Source organism: Triticum urartu, chromosome 3A (genome assembly GCF_056163025.1).
Source record: "Triticum urartu cultivar PI428250 chromosome 3A, HENAU_Tu73, whole genome shotgun sequence".
Taxonomy (NCBI): Eukaryota; Viridiplantae; Streptophyta; class Magnoliopsida; order Poales; family Poaceae; genus Triticum; species Triticum urartu.
Window position 1 is genome coordinate 425,551,910 of NC_141875.1, and position 23,216 is coordinate 425,575,125.

Sequence of the window (23,216 nt, forward strand, 5' to 3'; positions counted from 1 at the left end):
AGAAACGTTAAACCAACCAATGGAAAGGAAAATATGATTATCAGATTTAAACAGAAAAATGGAAAGGAAAATGTGTTTAAACACATATTTCAAGGGTATATCCTTCCCAAGGACAAGCAGAGTATGATATCCATGACAAGATATAATGTAGAAAACTCTTTAGGTAGGGGAGAGAAATTTCATGACATTACCCATACAGCGGTGTTTGGATAATTGAGCAGGAAACATTTAGCATTGGGCTTCAAATGGTCTTGTTGAAAATCGGAGTACCATAGACGTGCTTCGAGATAGCATTGACATGGTCATCAGGTGAAGATCAGACTTTGGAAACACAAAGGATCCATCAGGAATAACTTGTAGAATAAGTCTTACAATTTTCTCATGGAAGAATGGATAGCATTGCTAAAAGGAAAATTATAACAATAGGTCCTCCGGTCATGTGTGTTAGGCAAGACACCACCTTACCGGGTCATATAAAGACCAACGTTATAACTCTTGGAAATATGTTCCAAACATCATATCTGACCGAGATTCAGATTTGATTGGTGTCAGGATACCTCAGACTCAGGATGCCTGAGAAGAAAAGGTGCTACACAATTTGACGAGATGACATTGTGAGATTCTCAGAAATGATCTATGGAAGTGAGCTCTGAAACAAGAGTTCATCAGTAAACCAAGGAGAGGATGAGGAGGTGGCTGATAGGCTCAGCAACAAATCATCAAGATTTCCAAAGGATGGATTTCCACAATTATGTGAACAAGGAAATATCATTTGTTGGATCAAATGATATAATGATGTATGCTCGAGGGAAACATACACAACTGAACAATGATAGAAGGGTGCACCCAGGAATCTGGACTAGGTAGCACGATCAATGTTTGAATGATGATTCAATAAGCAATAGCATTAGAATGAAACTATAGACCAATAACTTCAAAGCAATAGGGTTGCTAGAAGTTTAGGATTTACACATCACAGACCATTTGTCGAAAGGTTTCATGAAGATGCAATCAAACATCAACGGCAACAAGAAAGGGAATAACGAAGCGACAAGTTATAGGATCAATATATAAGATGCAAGCTCAGAACCAAAGTTACCCTTCAAGACAAGCAACATGATGTCGAAAGCTCGACGTAAGTCGTGCTCACACACTGAAGAACTCGTGCACCAGAGAAGGACGAGGTAGCACAGTCAAAGATAGCAAGACCAGGATGCAGCCGATAGTCTAGGAATGACCAGATTGAATTCAGAATTTCCCAGTAAAAATACTAGGGGTATTTGATTTGTAGTACGGAATAATTTCACTAGTCAGTGTCCTCGGTTGACAACAACCCAGAACCTAAGAACAATTGGACCTGGTGAGTAATAACAATTGATGAAGAACCCATAAGAAGTTATGATGTTCCATGATATTCTTGAGATACCAGATTGTAATACTCGACGGTAGAGCAGAGTAGAGGGTGGACACGTGAAGTGATCTGCAGAAGACAAGTACTTCATCTTGTCTGAGAAATGGAATCAAAGGGGATCAATCATGGTCGGAGCCATGATAGCAAAGGATCAATTCACAGATACCAGATGATATTACACCAAGGAAATAGTTATTATTTCAAGAAGTTTCCATGATAGGATCTACATCATGTCCATGGGCATGAACACAAAGTTCAAGGTCGACTCCCACTTCTCCAATGCATAACCTTTCATTTACTTCTCGCGTTCGATGAAGTTGTAGTGTTGAAATTTTATCTGGCAAAATACCAGAAGAGTATGACTCGTGAAGACTTTCGAGTTCACACATATTAAGGAAGGCATAGGTTCAAGCCATCGGGGCTTCTTAGAACATGTACCACGAACTTCAGGAGTAAATAACACAAACTCGATGGTAGAGCATGTTCAAAAGCAGATGATACAATTTACCAAAGGCATTATGTATCCGAGGGAAGGCTCACAAGGTTATTGAATATGAAGGACGCTGTCGGTAAATAACCCGACAATGGGTATGGCAGTCCACAACGGGGCTGATGTGAGTATCGGTACTCAATCAAAGGAAGAAGGAATGCCAAGGCATCGGATTATAGAAACAACTGACTAATTCAAAGCTTAATGCGAAGAAATTTTATGATTCCCAAATCAAGGGATCAGAAGCAATCGTTCTGATCAAAAATGAATAAGTTCAATAGACTTAGAAGCACAAACGATCAAGGCATTGATTGGTCAAGAACCAACTCATATCCAAATGACGTCTGAGCCGGAAGGATGAATCCTAGGATTCGACTGAGGAATGCGGGCATCCTCAACATATTGAATCAACGAACTTAAAATGATACTGACAAGGGAGGCCAATAAGATTACGAAACTTATCGGATTAACCACAATTTAAGAAAGCAAGAATTTCAAGAGCAATAGGCTGCTCGGGATTTTCGGAAGATCGAATAGTATTTGAAGTCTTTGGCGAAACACCTGAACAACTAGGAATGAGCGGATACTCGATGAGTGCGAGAATTATCCGTAGGGGTATTCAGGTGACAAAGAACAGCAAGGCAGTAAGCTCAAAGGATTCTCGAAAATACGACGAGTATTTCGGGGTATCTTGTAATAACAAGACCAACTAGGGATGTATGTAAGCATAACAACTGCAAGTATTTATCCATAAGGGTTGACGGTGGAAGGGGAATTGCAAACGCGATGAACACAAGTTCTCGGGTTAACAACAGTGAGTATCTTCAGGGTCTTCACGTGCAGCAGACGATCATCAGTAATAAGGGGCTCTCCGGGTGAAAGTGATAACGAGATCCTAATGTTAGATTTAGCAAAATTCATTTAACCCGAATAGAAGAGAGTTCAGAGTCCCGGAGTAAGGATCGAGGAGTAAAAGATCCTAATACCACCCAGATGGCGACGTGGGCCCGTAAGCCGCACAGCCATGTTAGTAAAAGTTTTTCAATGACTAGACTCGACTTCGGCCAAGGAGTTGGAAAGGGGGATTCCTACAGGCAGTCGGCTCTGATACCAACTTGTGACGCCCCGATTTGACCGTACACTAATCATACACGCAAACGTGTACGATTAAGATCAGGGACTCACGGGAAGATATCACAACACAACTCTACAAATAAAATAAGTCATACAAGCATCATATTACAAGCCAGGGGCCTCGAGAGCTCGAATACAAGGGCTCGATCATAGACGAGTCAGCGGAAGCAACAATATCTGAGTACAGACATAAGTTAAACAAGTTTGCCTTAAGAAGGCTAGCACAAACTGGGATACAGATCGAAAGAGGCATAGGCCTCCTGCCTGGGATCCTCCTAACTACCCCTGGTCGTCGTCAGCGGGCAGCACGTAGTAGAAGGCACCTCCGGTGTAGTAGGAGTCGTCGTCGACGGTGGCGTCTGGCTCCTGGGCTCCAACATCTGGTTGCGACAACCAGGTAGGAGGGATAGGGGGAAAAGAGGGAGAAAGCAACCGTGAGTACTCATCCAAAGTACTCGCAAGCAAGGAGCTACACTACATATGCATGGGTAAATGTGTAAAGGGCCATATCGGTGGACTGAACTGCAGAAAGCCAGAATAAGAGGGGGGATAGCTAATCCTGTCGAAGACTACGCTTCTGGCCACCTCCATCTTGCAGCATGTAGAAGAGAGTAGACTGAAGTCCTCCAAGTAGCATCGCATAGCATAACCCTAACCGCTGATCCTCCCCTTGTCGCCCTGTGAGAGAGCGATCACCGGTAGTATCTGGCACTTGGAAGGGTGTGTTTTATTAAGTATCCGGTTCTAGTTGTCATAAGGTCAAGGTACAACTCCAAGTCGTCCTGTTACCGAAGATCACGGCTATTCGAATAGATTAACTTCCCTGCAGGGGTGCACCACATTCCCCAACACGCTCGATCCCATTTGGCCGGACACACTTTCCTGGGTCATGCCCGGCCTCGGAAGATCAACACGTCGCAGCCCCACCTAGGCACAACAGAGAGGTCAGCACGCCGGTCTAAACCTAAGCGCACAGGGGTCTGGGCCCATCGCCCTTAGCACACCTGCACGTTGCGAACGCGGCCGGAAGCAGAACTAGCCCCCTTAATACAAGAGCAGGCTTACGTTCCAATCCGGCGCGCGCCGCTCAGTCGCTGACGTCACGAAGGCTTCGGCTGATACCACGATGCCGGGATACCCATAACTACTCCCACGTAGATGGTTAGTGTGTATAGGCCAGTAGCCAGACTCAGATCAAATACCAAGATCTCGTTAAACGTGTTAAGTATCTGCGAACGCGGACCAGGGCCAGGCCCACCTCTCTCCTAGGTGGTCTCAACCTGCCCTGTCGCTCCGCCTCAAAGTAACAGTCGGGGGCCGTCGGGAACCCAGGCCCACCTCTACCGGGATGGAGCCACCTGCCCCTTCAGCCCCCATCTCCGAACAGTATCACAGGTAATGTAACTGTGTAAAGTATATCGTATATGCCCGTGATCACCTCCCGAAGTGATCACGGCCCCGTAGTATAGCATGGCAGACGGACAAGAGTGTAAGGCCACTGATGGAACACTAGCATCCTATACTAAGCAGTAGGATAGCAGGTAATGGTATCAACAGTAGTAGCAAGGATAGGCTATGCATCAGGATAGGAATAACGGAAAGCAGTAACATGCTACACTACTCTAATGCAAGCAGTATAGAGAAGAGTAGGCGATATCTGGTGATCAAAGGGGGGGCTTGCCTGGTTGCTCTGGCAAGAGAGAGGGGTCGTCGATGTAGTCGTACTGGGTAGCAGCGGCGTCGGTCTCGGTGTCTAGCGAGAGAAGAGGGGGAAGAAACAATAAATATAATGCAAACAATTGCATGACGATGCATGACATTATAAAGCGTGATGCTAGGTGTGCCCTAACGCGATACGAGGTGGTACCGGTGAAGGGGGGAAACATCCGGGAAATTATCCCCGGCGTTTCGCGTTTTCGGACAGACGAACCGGAGGGGGAAAATTGCGTGTTCGCTATGCTAGGGATGCGTGGCGGACGAACGGGCTGCGTATTCGGGTTTGTCTCGTCGTTCTGAGCAACTTTCATGTACAAAGTATTTTCATCCGAGCTACGGTTTATTTTATATTAATTTTAAAAGGATTTTTATCATTTTTAGAATTTATTTAACTATTTAATTCTAACATTATCCAGAATAGTGCACGCTGACATCATCATGACGTCAGCAGTCAACAGGGAGTTGACTGGGTCAATCTGACGTGTGGGTCCCGCATGTCATACACTGTTTACTCTAATTAGGATTTAACTAATCTAATCACAGTTTAATTAACTAACAATACTTAATTAGGTTAACTAAACAAGATTAATTAAGTTAATTAATTCACTAATTAATTAATTATTAATTAATTTTATTAAGTCATTTTTTTTCTTTTCTTTTTAACGTTTTGGGGCCGGGCCCCACATGTCTGTGGCCCATCGGGGCCTAGAGGGCGCGGGCGAGCGGGTGCGGGCGCCCGCCCGAACGGGGCGCGGGCAAGGCCGTGGCCGGCGATGGCCACCGGAGCGGCGGCGCGGCACCGGCAAGGGGAAGCAGGGGCGAGGCCAGGTGTAGTGGTGGCCGGCGGAGAGGCGGGGCCGTAAGGGCCACCGCAGGCGCGGCGGGCGCCAGCAGCGAAGAGCAGCACCAGCCGGGGCTGGCGAGGGCAAGGCCCTATCCTGCAGGCGGGATGGTGCGGGCAACGACGAGCGTTGGGTATGGGTGGCTCCGACGCGGCGGTGGCCATCAACGCGAGCGCGGGAAGGGGCAAGTGGGCGCGACGCCGACGACAGGCTGCGGCGACGGGGAGAAGGGCGCGGTGAGCGCGCAACGGGCGCGGCCGGAGCGCGTCGACCACGCGCGGGGAGGACGGTGACCGTGGCTACCCAGAGAGAGGGGGCGAAGGGGGACAGCGGCGCTCACTTGCGAGCAGGGAAGGGGGGGCGACGGGGCGCGTTGGCGTCCGATGAGGGAGAGGCGAGGCGGCGTGTCCGGCGAGGGCGGCGCCGGGTTGGGTGCCGGCGACGGAGGCGTGGTCGAGGCGGCGTGAGGAAGAGACGAGGAGGCGGCGGATTCGTGGCGGCGCAGGGCTCCAGCGATGTGGTCCTCCCGGCGGCGTCAGGAGACAACGCCAGGCGGCTGCGGCCATGGGCGCGCAGGGAACGAGCGCGCGGGGGGGGGGGGGGGGGGAGGAGGCGTGCGGGGACGGGCGACGGGGTCGGGCCTCTCCCCGATCCAGATGGGATCGAGAGGAGAGGGGGGAGAGGGAGTGGCGTCGTGGGGAGGGGGAAGTAGGTGACGGGGTGGTTAGGGTTTCGGGGGGGTAAGGATAAGGGGAGGGGGGGTGGCCGGTTGGGCCTGCGCCCGAATGGGCTGGCCAACTAGGCCAGTAGGCCGTGGGAGGGGGTTCCCTCTTTTTTTTGCTAGTTTCTTTATTTTTACTTTTCTTTTCTATTTTCATTTCCTTTTTGATTCATTACAGTTTTATAAAACCTAAAAGCAAGTCCCAACTTAGCAATAATAATTATGCTACTGACCTATTAATTTCAGGCAACTAAATAAGATATTCTGATATTTTATAAATAGAAAGGCATTTATATAATTGTTTTACCTACTGCTTTAATTACCTAAGTGCATTTAAACCTTTTACAATAAGTGTGTTTTCTCCACCATAATTTCCTATGAATTAATTGGTTCACTCCGAACATTTTAGTTTTAAAATTTGAAAAGTTTTATTGTTTGCCTGATTTTGAATTTGAATTTGAATCGGTCTCGAACTAACTCGAGATTAGCGACTATAATCGAGGTGACGTGGCATCATTACTAGAGGGTTACTGTAGGTTGATTATCCGGGCGTCACAGTGTCATCCCTGGATTGGTAATGCTGACACACACAGTACTTGAAGGATTTATAACAGAGTGCAATCACACACTTCTTACATTGAATGTCTCAGAAGAGAACTTACTACAATAATATGGCTTAAGGCCATCTAAATAAGGCAACTACGGAAGCATCAAAGGTAAATGAGTACATCAACTCCATCGACATAGCTGAGTGCATAATAACGACCTAGCGCACCTTACTCTTTGTTTGAAAAGTCTGCAACATAATACGTTGCAGCCCGAAACGGGTCAACCCATGAAATATGCTGGCAAAATAACACTGTAGAGTAATGAACAAGATACATGCTAACACTACATGCATATATGGCTGGTGGAGGCTCTAAGGTAAATGTTTTTGCGGAAAGCCAGTTTTTCCCTACTGCAAAGGAATATATTTTATTTTAACTACAAAGTTGGTTGATAAACATTGAGAATGGAAACCCCATCTCAATCCCAATTAAATAGCAATTAACAACCCAACAAGATTAATTTAGAGTGTTGAGATCACATCAATAATTCAAGAACCAGATACTCAAAATGTCCATAACCGGGGACGCGGCGAACCATGATTAGTTTGTACACTCTGCAGAGGTTTGCGCACTTTTCCCCACAAGACTCGATCTCCTCCGTTGAATTTCTCGCACTGCATGATGTTTGAGAAACGGATGACCAAGACACAGTCTTTTCGAAGAGGTCCCCTTAACTGATAGATAGGCCGGTACACCTACAATCCCCTACATCTGCTAGCCCATCATGGAAAGGATTCTCAAAACTTACTCAACCATGCCAGAGCCCATAATGGCTTGTGGCTGCACACGGAAGTTTCTAGCATGAATGATCTTATGATCCCTTTGAGCCTGGGTGGCGAACCATAGGATGATCACACGGATTCCCCGAGATCTCCTTGGATAACACTGGATTCCCCAGGTGCCCACAAACAATCCACCCAGATGTGTGTTAAAGTAGCCACCTTAGACAAACCCTTAGTTCATAATAATTCTCACAACTGTCATGAATCTCTCAAACCAAACCACGTCTACGAGCATAGCATAGTAGTATAAGCATAACGTAGAAGTAACTCCCAAGGTTTAAATAAAAGACAATAGGTTCTGCCTCATCAACTACTTCCCAATACCCACATGTTATCAGAATCCTAACCGTGCAATGTTTGAGGGTTGAAACTAATGCATAAAAACTAGGTAATGAAGAAGTATGATCAAAGTGTTACTTGCCTTGCTGATGATCTGCAAACCCTAGAGACTCGTAGTAGCACGCTTATGATACGTCTCCAACGTATCTATAATTTTTGATTGTTCCATGCTATTATATTATACACCTTGGATGTTTTATATGCATTTATATGCTATTTTATATGATTTTTGGGACTAACCTATTAACCCAGAGCCCAGTGCCAGTTTCTGTTTTTTTCCTTGTTTTAGAGTATCGCAGAAAAGGAAAATCAAACAGAGTCCAATTGACCTGAAACTTCACGGAACTTATTTTTGGACCAGAAGAAGCCCACGGAGTATCGGAGTTGGACCAGGAGAGTCCCGAGCTGCCCACGAGGGTGGGGGCGCGCCCACCCCCCTGGGCGCGCCCCCCTGCCTCATGGACAGCCCGGAGGTCCACCGACGTACTTCTTCCTCCCATATATACCCATATACCCTAAAAACTTCGAGGAGCAGAATAGATTGGGAGTTCCGCCGCCAGAAGCCTCCGTAGCCACCGAAAACCAATCTAGACCCGTTCCGGCACCCTGACGGAGGGGGAATCCCTCTCCGGCGGCCATCTTCATCATCCCGGTGCTCTCCATGACGAGGAGGGAGTAGTTCTCCCTCGGGGCTGAGGGTATGTACTAGTAGCTATGTGTTTGATCTCTCTCTCTCTCTCTCGTGTTCTTGTGGTGCTACGATCTTGATGTATCGCGAGCTTTTCTATTATAGTTGGATCTTATGATGTTTCTCCCCCTCTACTCTCTTGTAATGGATTGAGTTTTCCCTTTGAAGTTATCTTATCGGATTGAGTCTTTAAGGACTTGAGAACACTTGATGTATGTCTTGTGTGGGATACCTGTGGTGACAATGGGGTATTCTATGATCCACTTGATGTATGTTTTGGTGATCAACTTGCGGGTTCCGTGACCTTGGGAATCTATGCATAGGGGTTGGCACACGTTTTCGTCTTGACTCTCTGGTAGAAACTTTGGGGCACTCTTTGAGGTTCTATGTGTTGGTTGAATAGATGAATCTGAGATTGTGTGATGCATATCGTATAATCATACCCACGGATACTTGAGGTGCCATTGAAGTATCTAGGTGACATTAGGGTTTTGATTGATTTGTGTCTTAAGGTGTTATTCTAGTACGAACTCTATGATAGATCGATCCGAAAGAATAACTTTGAGGTGGTTTCGTACCCTACCATAATCTCTTCGTTTGTTCTCTGCTATTAGTGACTTTGGAGTGACTCTTTGTTGCATGTTGAGGGATAGTTATATGATCCAATTATGTTATTATTTTCGAGGGAACTTGCACTAGCGAAAGTATGAAACCTAGGCCTTGTTTCAACACATTGCAATACCATTTGTGCTCACTTTTATCATTAGTTACCTTGCTGTTTTTATATTTTTAGATTACAAAAACCTATATCTACCATCCATATTGCACTTGTATCACCATCTGTTCGCCGAACTAGTGCACCTATACAATTTACCATTGTATTGGGTGTGTTGGGGACACAAGCGACTCTTTGTTATTTGGTTGCAGGGTTGCTTGAGAGAGACCATCTTCATCCTACGCCTCCTAAGGATTGATAAACCTTAGGTCATCCACTTGAGGGAAATTTGCTACTGTCCTACAAACCTCTGCACTTGGAGGCCCAACAACGTCTACAAGAAGAAGGTTGTGTAGTAGACATCAAGCTCTTTTCTGGTGCCGTTGCCGGGGAGGTGAGTGCTTGAAGGTATATCTTTAGATCTTGCAATCAAGTCTTTTAGTTTCTTGTTTTATCACTAGTTTAGTTTATAAAAGAAAATTACAAAAAGATGGAATTAAGTTTGCCTCATACGCTTCATCTTTTTAATATCTTTCGTGGGTATGATGGAAAGGAAAATTGTGCCAAAGTGTTAGAAGAAGAATGCATTAAAATATTTGGCACTAAATCTTTGAATGATGAGCATGATTGCAATGTTGTTAGTATGAACTCCTTGAATATCCATAGTACTAATGATGATTGCACTAGTTATGATGAAAATGTCTCCTATAAACATGTCAATTTTTGTGGAGTGCATTGGGTTTGCAAGTACACACCAAATAGGGAAGATAGATATTGCAAGAGGCATAAGAATTTAGAAACTAAATTGTTGCAAGAAAGGATAGATGTTTGTGTTGAAAGATTCAATATTTATCGCCATCCTTGTGAACTTTGCAATGAACATGGTGAAAGGATCGATATGGTTGACTAGAGGGGGGGGTTGAATAGGCAACTACCAATTTTTAGCTTTTCTTTACCAAATTAAACTTTGCATTAAAGTAGGTTGGCTAGATGTGCAACTAGGTGAACAACCTATATGATGCAACAACAACAAGCACACAAGCAAGCAAGGGAACAAACACTAAAGAGCTTGCACAAGTAAAGGTAAGAGATAACCAAGAGTGGATCCGGTGAAGACGAGGATGTGTTACCGAAGTTCCTTCCTTTTGAGGGGAAGTACGTCTCCGTTGGAGCGGTGTGGAGGCACAATGCTCCCCAAGAAGCCACTAGGGCCACCGTATTCTCCTCACGCCCTCACACAATGCGAGATGCCGTGATTCCACTATTGGTGCCCTTGAAGGCGGCGACCGAACCTTTACAAACAAGGTTGGGGCAAACTCCACAACTTAATCGGAGGCTCCCAACAAGACCACGAAGCTTCACCACAATGGAATATGGCTCCAAGGTGACCTCAACCTTCTAGGGTGCTCAAACACCCAAGAGTAACAAGATCCGCTAAGGATGAGTGGGGGAATCAAAACTCTCTCGGTGGAAGTGTAGATCGGGGCCTTCTCAACCACTCCCGAGCAAATCAACAAGTTTGGTTGGCTAGGGAGTGAGATCGGGCGAAAATGGAGCTTGGAGCAATAATGGAGCTTTAATGGTGGAAGAGGTTAGTCAAAGGGAGGAAGAAGACACCCTTTTATAGTGGGGGGAACAATCCAACCGTTACCCCCCCACTCAGCCCCGCAGAGAGCGGTACTACCGCGGGGGCAGGGCGGCACTACCGCTCATAAGCGGTACTACCGCTCCCCCTCAGCGGTACTGCCGCGCTAGAAGAGAAGGGGCTGGGTCTGGGACCCAGAGCGGTACTACCGCGAAGGCAGGGCGGTACTACCGCTCCCAAGCAGCACTACCGCCACTACTACCGCAGCTAGTACCGTAAAACCCGACACAAGAAAATGCGCACTCGAGTCGAGGCGGTAGGAGCACGGAGCCACAACAGCACTGCGGCTGAGGCTATCCAGCGGTACTACCGCTCCGAGGAGCGGTACTACCGCTTACTGAGCTTCAGCCGTACTACCGCTATACTAGAGCTAGTGCCGTAAAACCCGACACGAGAAAATGCACACTCGAGTCGAGGCGGTAGGAGCACAGAGCCGCAGCGGTACTGCAGCTGAGGCCACAAAGCGGTACTACCGCTCCGAGGAGCGGTACTGCCGCTTAGTGAGCCTCAGCGGTACTACCGCCGTGGCCCGCGGTACTACCGCTGGGTCCAGGAAAAGACACATAGGGGAGAAAAGAGAAGCTCCAGAGAGACGGAAAGAAACGGTGGGTGAGAGAAGAACGTGTACGTGTTGATTCCACCCAAACCATACCGAAGCAGATCCCCTCTTGATAGTACGGTGACTACTACGAAACTTAGTCCACCAACAAAGTCACGAAAGAAGCTACACCGTCTTGAGTAGAGCGCCGAGGGAAAATAATCGTTTCGTGCCGAAAGATGAATATCTGAAAGAACTCAAAGCACCCGATTAGTCCGCAAATGCATTGTCATCAATCACCAAAACACCGTAGGGATAAATATGCCCTTACAATCTCCCCCTTTTTGGTGGATTGATGACAATACGGGATTTGCATAGAAAAGAGTAAAGACATAGAATACAAGAGAACCCACGTCTCTTAAAATATAGACAGGCTCCCCCTAGATGTTGTGCACACTAGATAAGTGCTTTGGACTGCACGGCACACATACTAGGATCACGGCTCCCCCTATATTTTAGAGACCAACAACCTAAGCAAGATATATGAGAACACATCTATGATAGGATAAGCATGCAAGCTATAAGATACTGAGGTGCATAACACATATATAAGATAACAAAGGTAGCATATGTCTTACACCATATGTCTGGAACTTAGGTCTCACAAGCACAAAACCAAACAAAACCAACAACGAGAAAGCAAACGAACGACACAAAGACACACTCGCAAACACAAATCCCTAAACTCTCTCCCCCTTTGGCATCGAGACACCAAAAAGGGCAGAGAGGGACACTACGACTCCAGGTGATGGGCGAGGAAGGTCCTGAACATCACATCTCTGCATCTTCATCGTGGGTTGAAAAGTCCTCGGCATCGGAGTCGGTCCAGTGACAGTTCTGATGAATCCAGTCCTCCTCTTCAGTGATCTGTCCCTCAGACCCACTGACAACTGTGGCTCCCAACTGACGCATGATCTCTTTGTGGCGCATCCTGGCATTCTTCTCCGCCACATGAGTCATGTACTGACCATGGGACTCCATGCAGAAGAGCTTCTTCATCCTGCGCTTGAGCTTCTGGGCCCAAGATGGTTCTGCACTCGAGTGGCTAGCATCCTCATCGTGGGCATCAGGAGCAGCCTCACCCTCAGTTCCCATGGCAGCAGCAGCAGCAGACGGGCCCCCCGTGGCAGCAGTAGCGGAAGGACCCCCTGTGTGAGGCGCTGACCAGTTGTCCTTCTTCCTCAGACGCTTGATCTCATGTGACACCAACTCTCCAGTTTCTAGCAGCACTCTGGGATAAGTCTGTGCCCAGGTCCTCTCAATGAGCCTCATGATGAAGGGACCATAGATAGGACACTTGCGCTCAAACACGGCAGATACAAGTTCAGACCACATGACATGAGAGATATCCAGGCTCTCTCCAGCGTTTGCTTCCTTCTCATGCTGACAGAAAAGGAGCATGTCCACGAGGTAGGAGTGAACCTGATCCAGATTCCCAATGCGAGGGAAGAGAGTCTCACGGAATATGCGATGAAGAATGTCCAGATACGGACACAGCTCATAGGTCTTCTTCTCAGTGACAGGGTGAACCTTCACAGTGCAGTAGGGCCAAAGGGCTTGCTTGTGGGTGGAAGTAACATGGCGGTGAGGACGGAAACCGACAGGAGTCTCAAGCCCGTTATCCACCACATCAAGTAACTCCATGAACGCCCGCCACGTGACAGAAAGCCGCTTGCCATTGGTCATCCAAGTCAGAGTCCTGTCGCTATCTGTTCCAAGATGGACGATGGCATAGAATTGAGCCAACAAATCCGCATCGAAATCCTTGTTGAACTGCATGATCCTGAGAATGTTCAGCTGAGTGCACATCTGAAAGGCTTCTCCAAAGTACTCTGGATCCTTCTCCATAGCATCGGTGTCAATGGAGCGAACATCAACATAGAGATTCTTCTTGGCCTTGATCACATCAAAGTAGATGGCAAACTGAAAACGGTTCCAGAACGGACGGTTGACCAAAGTGGGTTCTTGGTCCACCGTATAGGGGTTGCGGCGACGCTTCTCCCAAAACTCCTTGCTGTTCATCTCAGTCACAGCATTCCCTTTTGGCTTGTTGGCGGCTCGCTTCGATTGCTGAGGAGGTGGAGGAACACTTGCAGAAGCACTTGCTGAAGGCGGTTGGGTGCTCGAGGAACCACCGGCAGGCTCTGAGGTCCGGTAGCGCTTGGAGGTGGCACGCCCGGGGTTGATACGGCGACCTTGCTACTCGGAAATGTCATCACCTGGAGCCAAACACAAAAGGAGGCAAAACAACCAGAAGAAATGAGCATAAGCCAACAAACACAACAAAAAGATCATGGGAAGGTAGGAGAATGATGGAAATTGGCATGCAGCGGTAGTACCGTGACCTGCCCGCGGTAGTACCGCCGCAAAGGGAGCGGTAGTACCGCTCTAGGCCAAGCGGTAGTACCGCTCCAAAGGAGCGGTAGTACGTCTTGAGGCGGATACACAGCAGTTTCAAAGCGCGAGGCGGTGAAACAGTGGTTTCCTACTACCGTGGACAGATCCGGCACTACCGGCCTACCAAATTCAAAAATATTCCTACCAAACATCAATCTAGATGATCTAGTTGCCTTCTCCAACCAACTCAAGCCTAGATTGAGCCAAAAATTTAGAGATGCAACCACCATTGCCCCTAAGCACAAGATCTAAAAGCAAGACCAAAAGAGAGAAGGAACGGGGGCAATACCGGCATCCATGGCAAGAGGACGAGGTGGGGATTGACTCCACCGAAGGAAATGGAGAGGAACGCCCCGGAGGAGGAGATCCACCGGAGCCCTTCCGCGGTGGAACGGTGCTGGAGAGAGGGAGAGGCATGCGGGGGCGAGCGAATGGGTATTGGGAAGAAGAAAACCTCCTCCTGCCCCGATAAAAAACCCTGGCACCGCTCCGCAGCGGTAGTACCGCTCATAAGCGGTAGTACCGCACTTGTGTGGCGGTAGTACCGCTTACCACGGTAGTACCGTCCATCACCAGCAGTAGTACCGCCCAGCACACCGCGGCAACTAGACTACATGGCTTAGCTAAAAAAAACAGAAAACCCGCAACTAAAAGCAAAAGAACACACCATCAAGAGGCCAAGAAACCTCTCTTCAAGAGAGGGCGGTGGCCGAAGCCACCTATGTTTGAGTCAAGAGGTATGGCGCCGCGAAGATTTTAACCTTGGGCCCATGACCAAAACTCGTCTTTGAAGCACACGTGCCATCAACAATGGCTAAAGTGAAAGACTTGATCAATTTATGCATAATGGGGGGAGGGAGAGTTCATTGAGAGAACAACACTCCCCCTATGTCCATGCCTACACCTAAACTAGACAACAAATTGAGCGTGGTAGGGTGTGCACGGGTTCAAGCAACATTGCTCGAATCAATGACATTTAGCTCATGCCTTAACTCGCGAAATCTTGCCTCATCCAGGGGCTTCGTGAAAATATCTGCAAGGTTGTCATGAGTGTTGACATAGTTGAGCTCGATCTCTCCTCGCCTAATGTGATCCCGGATGAAGTGATACCGAATCTCAATATGCTTCGTCTTGAAGTGTTGCACCGGGTTGAGAGAAATCTTGATGGCACTTTCATTGTCACACCAAAGAGGCACTTTGTCACAGGTGACACCGTAATCCTTTAAAGTTTTCCTCATCCATAAGAGTTGTGCACAACAACTACCAGCCGCAACATACTCCGCTTCGGTGGACGAGAGAGACACACAACTTTGCTTTTTGGAAGACCAACTTACCAACGAGCAACCAAGGAATTGGCATCCTCCGGAAGTGGACTTCCTATCCACTTTGTCTCCCGCCCAATCGGAATCCGAGTACCCTACAAGCTTGAAGTTTGATCCTCTCGGGTACCATAAGCCAAAGTTTGGGGTATGAGCCAAATATTGAAAGATTCGTTTGACGGCCACATAGTGACTTTCCTTAGGTGTGTCTTGAAACCGTGCACAAATTCCCACACTCAACATGATGTCCGGTCTAGATGCACAAAGGTAAAGCAAGGATCCAATCATGGAACGATATACCTTTTGATCCACCACTTTACCATTGGGATCTAGATCAAGTTGGCACTTGGTGGGCATTGGGGTGGAAGCCGGCTTGACGTCACTTAGCTTGAATCTCTTGAGCATGTCTTGAGTGTATTTGGATTGATTGATGAAGGTTCCTTCTCTTCTTTGCTTCACTTCGAACCCTAGAAATAACTTCAACTCCCCCATGGAGGACATCTCGAACTTTGAGGTCATGGAGCGGCAAATTCCTCATTGAAAGCTTTGTTAGGAGAACCAAATATAATATCATCGACATATAATTGGCACACAAACAACTCCCCTTTGACCTTCTTAGTAAAAAGAGTGGGGTCGATTATCCAAACTTCAAACCCACGGTCTTGTAACAACTTGGTAAGGTGGTCATACCACGCACGTGGGGCTTGTTTAAGGCCATAGAGTGCCTTATCGAGTTGATACACATGATCGGGAAAGTAGGGATCCTCGAACCCGAGGGGTTTCTTGACGTACACCAATTCATTAATGGGACCATTAAGAAAAGCACTCTTCACATCCATTTGATGTAACTTAAAGTTATGATGAGAAGCATATGCAATCAACATGCTAATGGATTCAAGACGAGCAACGGGAGCAAAGGTTTCACCATAGTCGATACCCTCGACTTGGGAGTAGCCTTGTGCTACCAAACGAGCCTTGTTGCGAATGATAATCCCATGGGCATCTTGCTTGTTCTTGAATATCCACTTGGTTCCAATAACATTGTGGGTCCCCATTGGTCTTGGCACCAATTTCCACACTTTGTTGCGCTCGAAGTTGTTGAGTTCTTCATGCATGGAATTGAGCCAATCCGGATCTTCGAGCGCCTCATAGACCTTGTGAGGTTCCACACAAGAGACAAACGCGTGATGCTCACAATAATTTGCTAATTGTCTACGAGTGCTTACCCCCTTTCTTAAGCTTCCAAGCACATTCGTCATGAGATGATCCTTGGTGGAGAGCTTGGAAGCAACTTTGGCAGCACGACGCTCTAATTCCTCCTCGGTGGTGAGTTGAGGAGCGGTTACTTGATCATCTTGAGCGTCGTCATGAACTTGTTCTTGGTCTTGAACTTGCTCGGGGGAGAGAACTTGACCTTGAGCATCACTTGGTGTGTCAACACCGTCTTGAGTATGATCTTGCCCTAGGTCTTGTTCATGAGGTTGAGGGCCTTCACTTTGTTCTTCGGAAGCGTGTGGGCCTTGGGTTGGTGATGGCTCCACTTGAGTGGAGCATTGTCCTTCTCCTTCGGCCACAAGGGGTTCCTCAATGGGTAGGATGAAACCTACACCCATTCTTCTTATGGCTTGAGGAGGAATTTCATCACCTACATCACAAGTGCCACTTTGCTCCACTTGGGAGCCATTATTCTCATCAAACTCCACGTTACACGTCTCCTCAATAAGTCCCGTGGATTTATTGAGGACACGGTAAGCATGAGAGTTTGTAGCATAACCAACAAATATGCCCTCATAAGCTCTAGCCTCAAATTTAGACAACCGAACACCTTTCTTGAGAATTAAACACTTACACCCGAATGCCCGGAAGTACTTGAGATTGGGCTTGTTACCGGTGAGTATCTCATAAGGAGTCTTGTTCAAGCCCTTGCGGAGGTAGAGCTGATTTGATGCATGACATGCGGTGTTGATAGCTTCGGCCCAAAAGTTGTACGGAGACTTGAACTCCGCCATCATGGTCCTTGCCACATCCATCAACGTCCGGTTCTTCCTCTCCGCAACACCGTTTTGTTGAGGGGTGTATGGTGCGGAATATTAATGCTTGATTCCCTCATCACTAAGAAATTCATCCAAGGTGTAGTTCTTGAACTCGGTGCCGTTGTCACTTCTTATTGTCAAGATCTTTGCATTGTGTTGACGTTGTGCTTCATTGGCAAAGTCAATGACGGTTTGTTGGGTCTCGCTCTTCCTCTTGAAGAAAAACACCCACGTGTACCTTGAGTAGTCATCCACAATCACCAAGCAATACTTTCTACCTCCAAGACTATCAAAGGATGGAGGCCCAAAGAGATCCATGTGAAGGAGCTCCAAAGGCCTCTTTGAGTAAATGATGGTCGTGGGAGGGTGAGCCTTCTCATGTAGCTTTCCTTCGATACAGGCACTGCAAGCACGATCTTTAGCAAAACTAACATTCGTTAGTCCACGGAGATGGTACCCCTTTAGGAGACTTTGCAAAGATCTCATATTGACATGGCTAAACGGCGATGCCAAAGCCACCCCACATCAACTTTAGCCATTAGGCATGTCGCGGTCTTAGTGGGTCGCTCCGAGAAGTTAATCACATATAGACCGTTCTCGACATGCCCAACAAAGGCTACTTTAAGAGTCTTGCTCCACAAGAGGGCCACGGTATCGATATCAAAGAAAGTGGCAAAGCCCATGATTGCAAGTTGACGAACGGAAAGTAAATTGTATGCAAGGGACTCAACAAGCATGACCTTCTCGATCGTGAGATCATGAGAGATGACCACCTTGCCAAGTCCCAATACCTTGGAAGATGAGGCGTCACCCCACTCGACATTGGTGGGCATAGATGGAACCTTGTGCACGTCCACCACCAAGTCCTTGCTTCCGGTCATATGATTTGTAGCTCCGCTATCGAGCAACCATGATCCACCACCGGAAGCAAACACCTACAAGAGATCAATGCTTGGTTTTAGGTACCCATTTTGTAATGGGTCCTTTAACATTAGTAACAAGGGTCTTAGGAACCCAAATAGACCATTCAATGTACTCATGAGGAGAACCAACAAATTTGGCATAAACATGCCCATCACTAGCACGGCACAACACATAAGAAGGATTAAAATCGCCGGCTTTGTTGGGTGAGGTGACATTGCCCTTCTTGACTTTGTTCTTCTTCTTCTCCTCGGGGACACTCTCTCCCGCCCTCACAAAGGTTTGCATGAGGGGAGGAGGTCGTTTGGTCTTGTCATTCTTCTTCTTGTTTTTGGAGTCGGGGACGTACCCAACCCCTTCCTTCGCCACACCTCTCTTTTGGTTGATCAAGAGATCATTGAGGTTCTTCTTGCCTTGTATGCAAGTCGCAAGGCCTCTCTCAAGTTGCTCCTTCAACTTAGCATTTTCCTCAACAAGATGTATATGCTCACAACACGGGTTAGTAGCATTTGCATTATCAATTAAAACCATATGAGGAAAAGTTGCTTTCTCCTTAGTTAGCTTCACTTGAAGTTGATCATGAGACTCCTTGAGACTAGCGTGAATACCCTTCAAGGCCTTGTGGGCCTTGTCAAGTATATCAAACTCCTCTTTGAGTCTAGCAAGATCAACTCCGAGTTTGGCCTTCTCGGAATTTAGCACACGAGAAACAACGAGGGCATGATCATAATCTTTCTCTAACTTAGCATGATCAACGTTGTATGACTCCTCAAGAGCCAAACGAAGACCACACTCTTCCTCAAGAGCATTGGAAAGATCCGAAATCTCGTCGGCATAGTCACGACTATGCCCTTCCATCTTTGAGATGGTGTCTTCGTGAGCCTCGATCATGTCATTGGCCTCACCAAGTTGTTCCAAGAGAGCAACAAAGTGCTTCTTGGATTTCCCCTTGAGTTTGCCCATAAAGGCCTCAAACTCGTTAGCCTCCACATTAGCTCCCTCAACTTCATTAATGCTATCCGATGGGGAAGGATGATTAATGATGGTAGTTTTGATGTTGGAGGTTACCTTGTTGGTGGCTTTAGCCATGAGGCACTTGGCGTTGATGCTCTCGTTGGGTGAGTCGAAGAGAGACACTCGTGACGTTGTTGCAATGGCGACGGAGGCCATGGCAACCGACTCATCATCTTCATCATCATCATCATCCTCATTGTACTCTTCTTGCACAACCAAGGCCTTGTGAGGAGTCTTCTTGGTGAAGTTGTTCTTGTTGGGGAACGACTTGGCCTTGTCCTTTCGGATGAGTTTGCCACCATTGTCTTCCCTCTTCTCATACGGGCATTCCGCAATGAAATGACTCACGTTGCCGCAATTGTAGCAAGTCCTTACACGTTGCTTGCCCCTTGTGCCACTCGAGTTGTTTTTGCTAAAGTTGGGCCTCGAGTTTTTCTTGCTCCAAAATTGCCTTGAAGCAAGTGCCATGTGTTCATGATATGCATACTTTGTATCTTCGGGGTTGCTCTCCTCCTCCTCCTCTTCTTCTTCTTCCACGGTGAGCTTGGCCTTCAAAGCAAGGTTAGGCTTCTTTGCCCGTTGAGAATGCAGCACCGCATTGTCGGCGGTCTTGTCCAAAATATTCATGGCCACAAACTCATCCAACACCTCGCTTGAGGTCAAAGTGTGGAAGTCCGGTCTTTGGCGGATGACGGAGGACATGGCCTTGTGGTAGGGCATCATTGCCTTGAGGAATTTGCGCTTGATCCAATTGTCATCCATGTCCTTGCTCCCGTGATCTCGTAGTGAGACCGCGAGTTTGGTGACTCTCCGATAAAGCTCACGAGGTTCTTCATCTTCCTTCATTGCAAACTCATCCGGTAGAGAGACACGACACAATGCCATGCATCTTTGGCCAAGGAGAAGGGACGAAGATGAGGTAGGTCTTCGGGTGGAATTGCATCTTGAATGATGAAGAGAGCATTCTCATTGAATTGATTGTCCGCGGCTTCTCGAGGAGTGAAGTTGCTTGTATCATGTGGGTAGAAACCTTCTTCAACGATTCTCCAAAGGTTAGTGTTCACATGATTTAAATGACGTTTAAAGTGGTAAACCCAAGAATCAAAATCCTCATTTTTCACAATCTTAGGAGGAGGACCGGCATGATTCAAATGAGTAGAAGGAACCGGTCCACCATAAACAAGTGGTGGTTCCACATGGGCAAAGATGCCGGTGCCATTCTTGCCACTAGAAGAAGGAGCCTTTTCACTACTAGCTTCCCCCTTGTCGGGGATAGCATCCGACACCTTGTTGGCGGGATCTCCCACTTTCAACGGTGCGGTGGAGAGTTTAAGCCCCTCAAGAAATTTAGTAAACATGCTTTCAACTTCGGTCGTCATGGAGGTTTTCAATGTCTCCAAGGCTACATTGAACTCCTCACGAGAGACCGAAGTTCCCCCATCGCCCGTAGACGAGATAGGATTCACACCGGAGTGTTCCTCCGCTCCGTCTATGGTATCAACCATACTCTTTGGACGGTAAAGTCCTTCATAAAGAGACGAGGATCTGATACCAATTGAAAGGATCGATATGGTTGACTAGAGGGGGGGGGGGTGAATAGGCAACTACCAATTTTTAGCTTTTCTTTACCAAATTAAACTTTGCATTAAAGTAGGTTGGCTAGATGTGCAACTAGGTGAACAACCTATATGATGCAACAACAACAAGCACACAAGCAAGCAAGGGAACAAACACTAAAGAGCTTGCACAAGTAAAGGTAAGAGATAACCAAGAGTGGATCCGGTGAAGACGAGGATGTGTTACCGAAGTTCCTTCCTTTTGAGGGGAAGTACGTCTCCGTTGGAGCGGTGTGGAGGCACAATGCTCCCCAAGAAGCCACTAGGGCCACCGTATTCTCCTCACGCCCTCACACAATGCGAGATGCCGTGATTCCACTATTGGTGCCCTTGAAGGCGGCGACCGAACCTTTACAAACAAGGTTGGGGCAAACTCCACAACTTAATCGGAGGCTCCCAACAAGATCAGAAGCTTCACCACAATGGAATATGGCTCCGAGGTGACCTCAACCTTCTAGGGTGCTCAACACCCAAGAGTAACAAGATCGGCTAAGGATGAGTGGGGGAATCAAAACTCTCTCGGTGGAAGTGTAGATCGGGGCCTTCTCAACCACTCCCGAGCAAATCAACAAGTTTGGTTGGCTAGGGAGTGAGATCGGGCGAAAATGGAGCTTGAAGCAATAATGGAGCTTTAATGGTGGAAGAGGTTAGTCAAAGGGAGGAAGAAGACACCCTTTTATAGTGGGGGGAACAATCCAACCGTTACCCCCCACTCAGCCCCGCAGAGAGCGGTACTACCGCGGGGGCAGGGCGGCACTACCGCTCATAAGCGGTACTACCGCTCCCCCTCAGCGGTACTGCCGCTCTAGAAGAGAAGGGGCTGGGGCTGGGACCCAGAGCGGTACTACCGCGAAGGCAGGGCGGTACTACCGCTCCCAAGCAGCACTACCGCCACTACTACCGCAGCTAGTACCGTAAAACCCGACACGAGAAAATGCGCACTCGAGTCGAGGCGGTAGGAGCACGGAGCCACAACGGCACTGCGGCTGAGGCCATCCAGCGGTACTACCGCTCCGAGGAGCGGTACTACCGCTTACTGAGCTTCAGCCGTACTACCGCTATACTGGAGCTAGTGCCGTAAAACCCGACACGAGAAAATGCGCACTCGAGTCGAGGCGGTAGGAGCACGGAGCCGCAGCGGTACTGCAGCTGAGGCCACAAAGCTGTACTACCGCTCCGAGGAGCGGTACTGCCGCTTAGTGAGCCTCAGCGGTACTACCGCTGTGGCCCGCGGTACTACCGCTGGGTCCAGGAAAAGACACATAGGGGAGAAAAGAGAAGCTCCAGAGAGACGGAAAGAAACGGTGGGTGAGAGAAGAACGTGTACGTGTTGATTCCACCCAAACCATACCGAAGCAGATCCCCTCTTGATAGTACGGTGACTACTACGAAACTTAGTCCACCAACAAAGTCACGAAAGAAGCTACACCGTCTTGAGTAGAGCGCCGGGGGAAAATAATCGTTTCATGCCAAAAGATGAATATCTGAAAGAACTCAAAGCACCCGATTAGTCCGCAAATGCATTGTCATCAATCACCAAAACACCGTAGGGATAAATATGCCCTTACACATGGTCATTTAAAGCTCCAATGCTATTTGTTTCATGATCAAGTCGTGTCCAAAAATTGTGATAACTTGATTACCCTTGAGCATCATAAAGAGCTTAGTCTTCTTTTGGGTTATGAAGAAATGAAACGTATAACTGAGAGTATTCCAAAATTTAATCTCGATAAATTTCTTGATTTTGATCTAGAGGAAATTTATATGTATTGTGCGGTGAATTGCATTGAAAACCCTTACATTGCCAATTACATAAAGAAAACAAAACAAATAGAGGATGAAGAGAATACTAATGAAAGGGAAGAGACTTCCCAATGTCCTCCTATTATTTTCTTATGATGAATCAGGTAATGAGGAGGAGCCTTCTATTCAACCAATCTCATTAATAAGGAGCTCCAAAAAGAAGATTAAACCCACACATGATGTGAAGAATAAAAAGAAAAGACGAAGAAGAAAAGGTAGAAAGGTACCTCTCCAAAATAATGTTGCTCCTATTACTCATTGTGATGATGATAATTGCTATACTATTGGTGCTATCCATACTATTGATGATGAGAGTGATTATGCTTATGATATGAAAAGGCCCAAGCTTGGGGAAGCTACGTTTAATGAAGATGATATTTGTAGTTTCCCAAGTTTTGATATGCAAATTTATTATGATGATAGC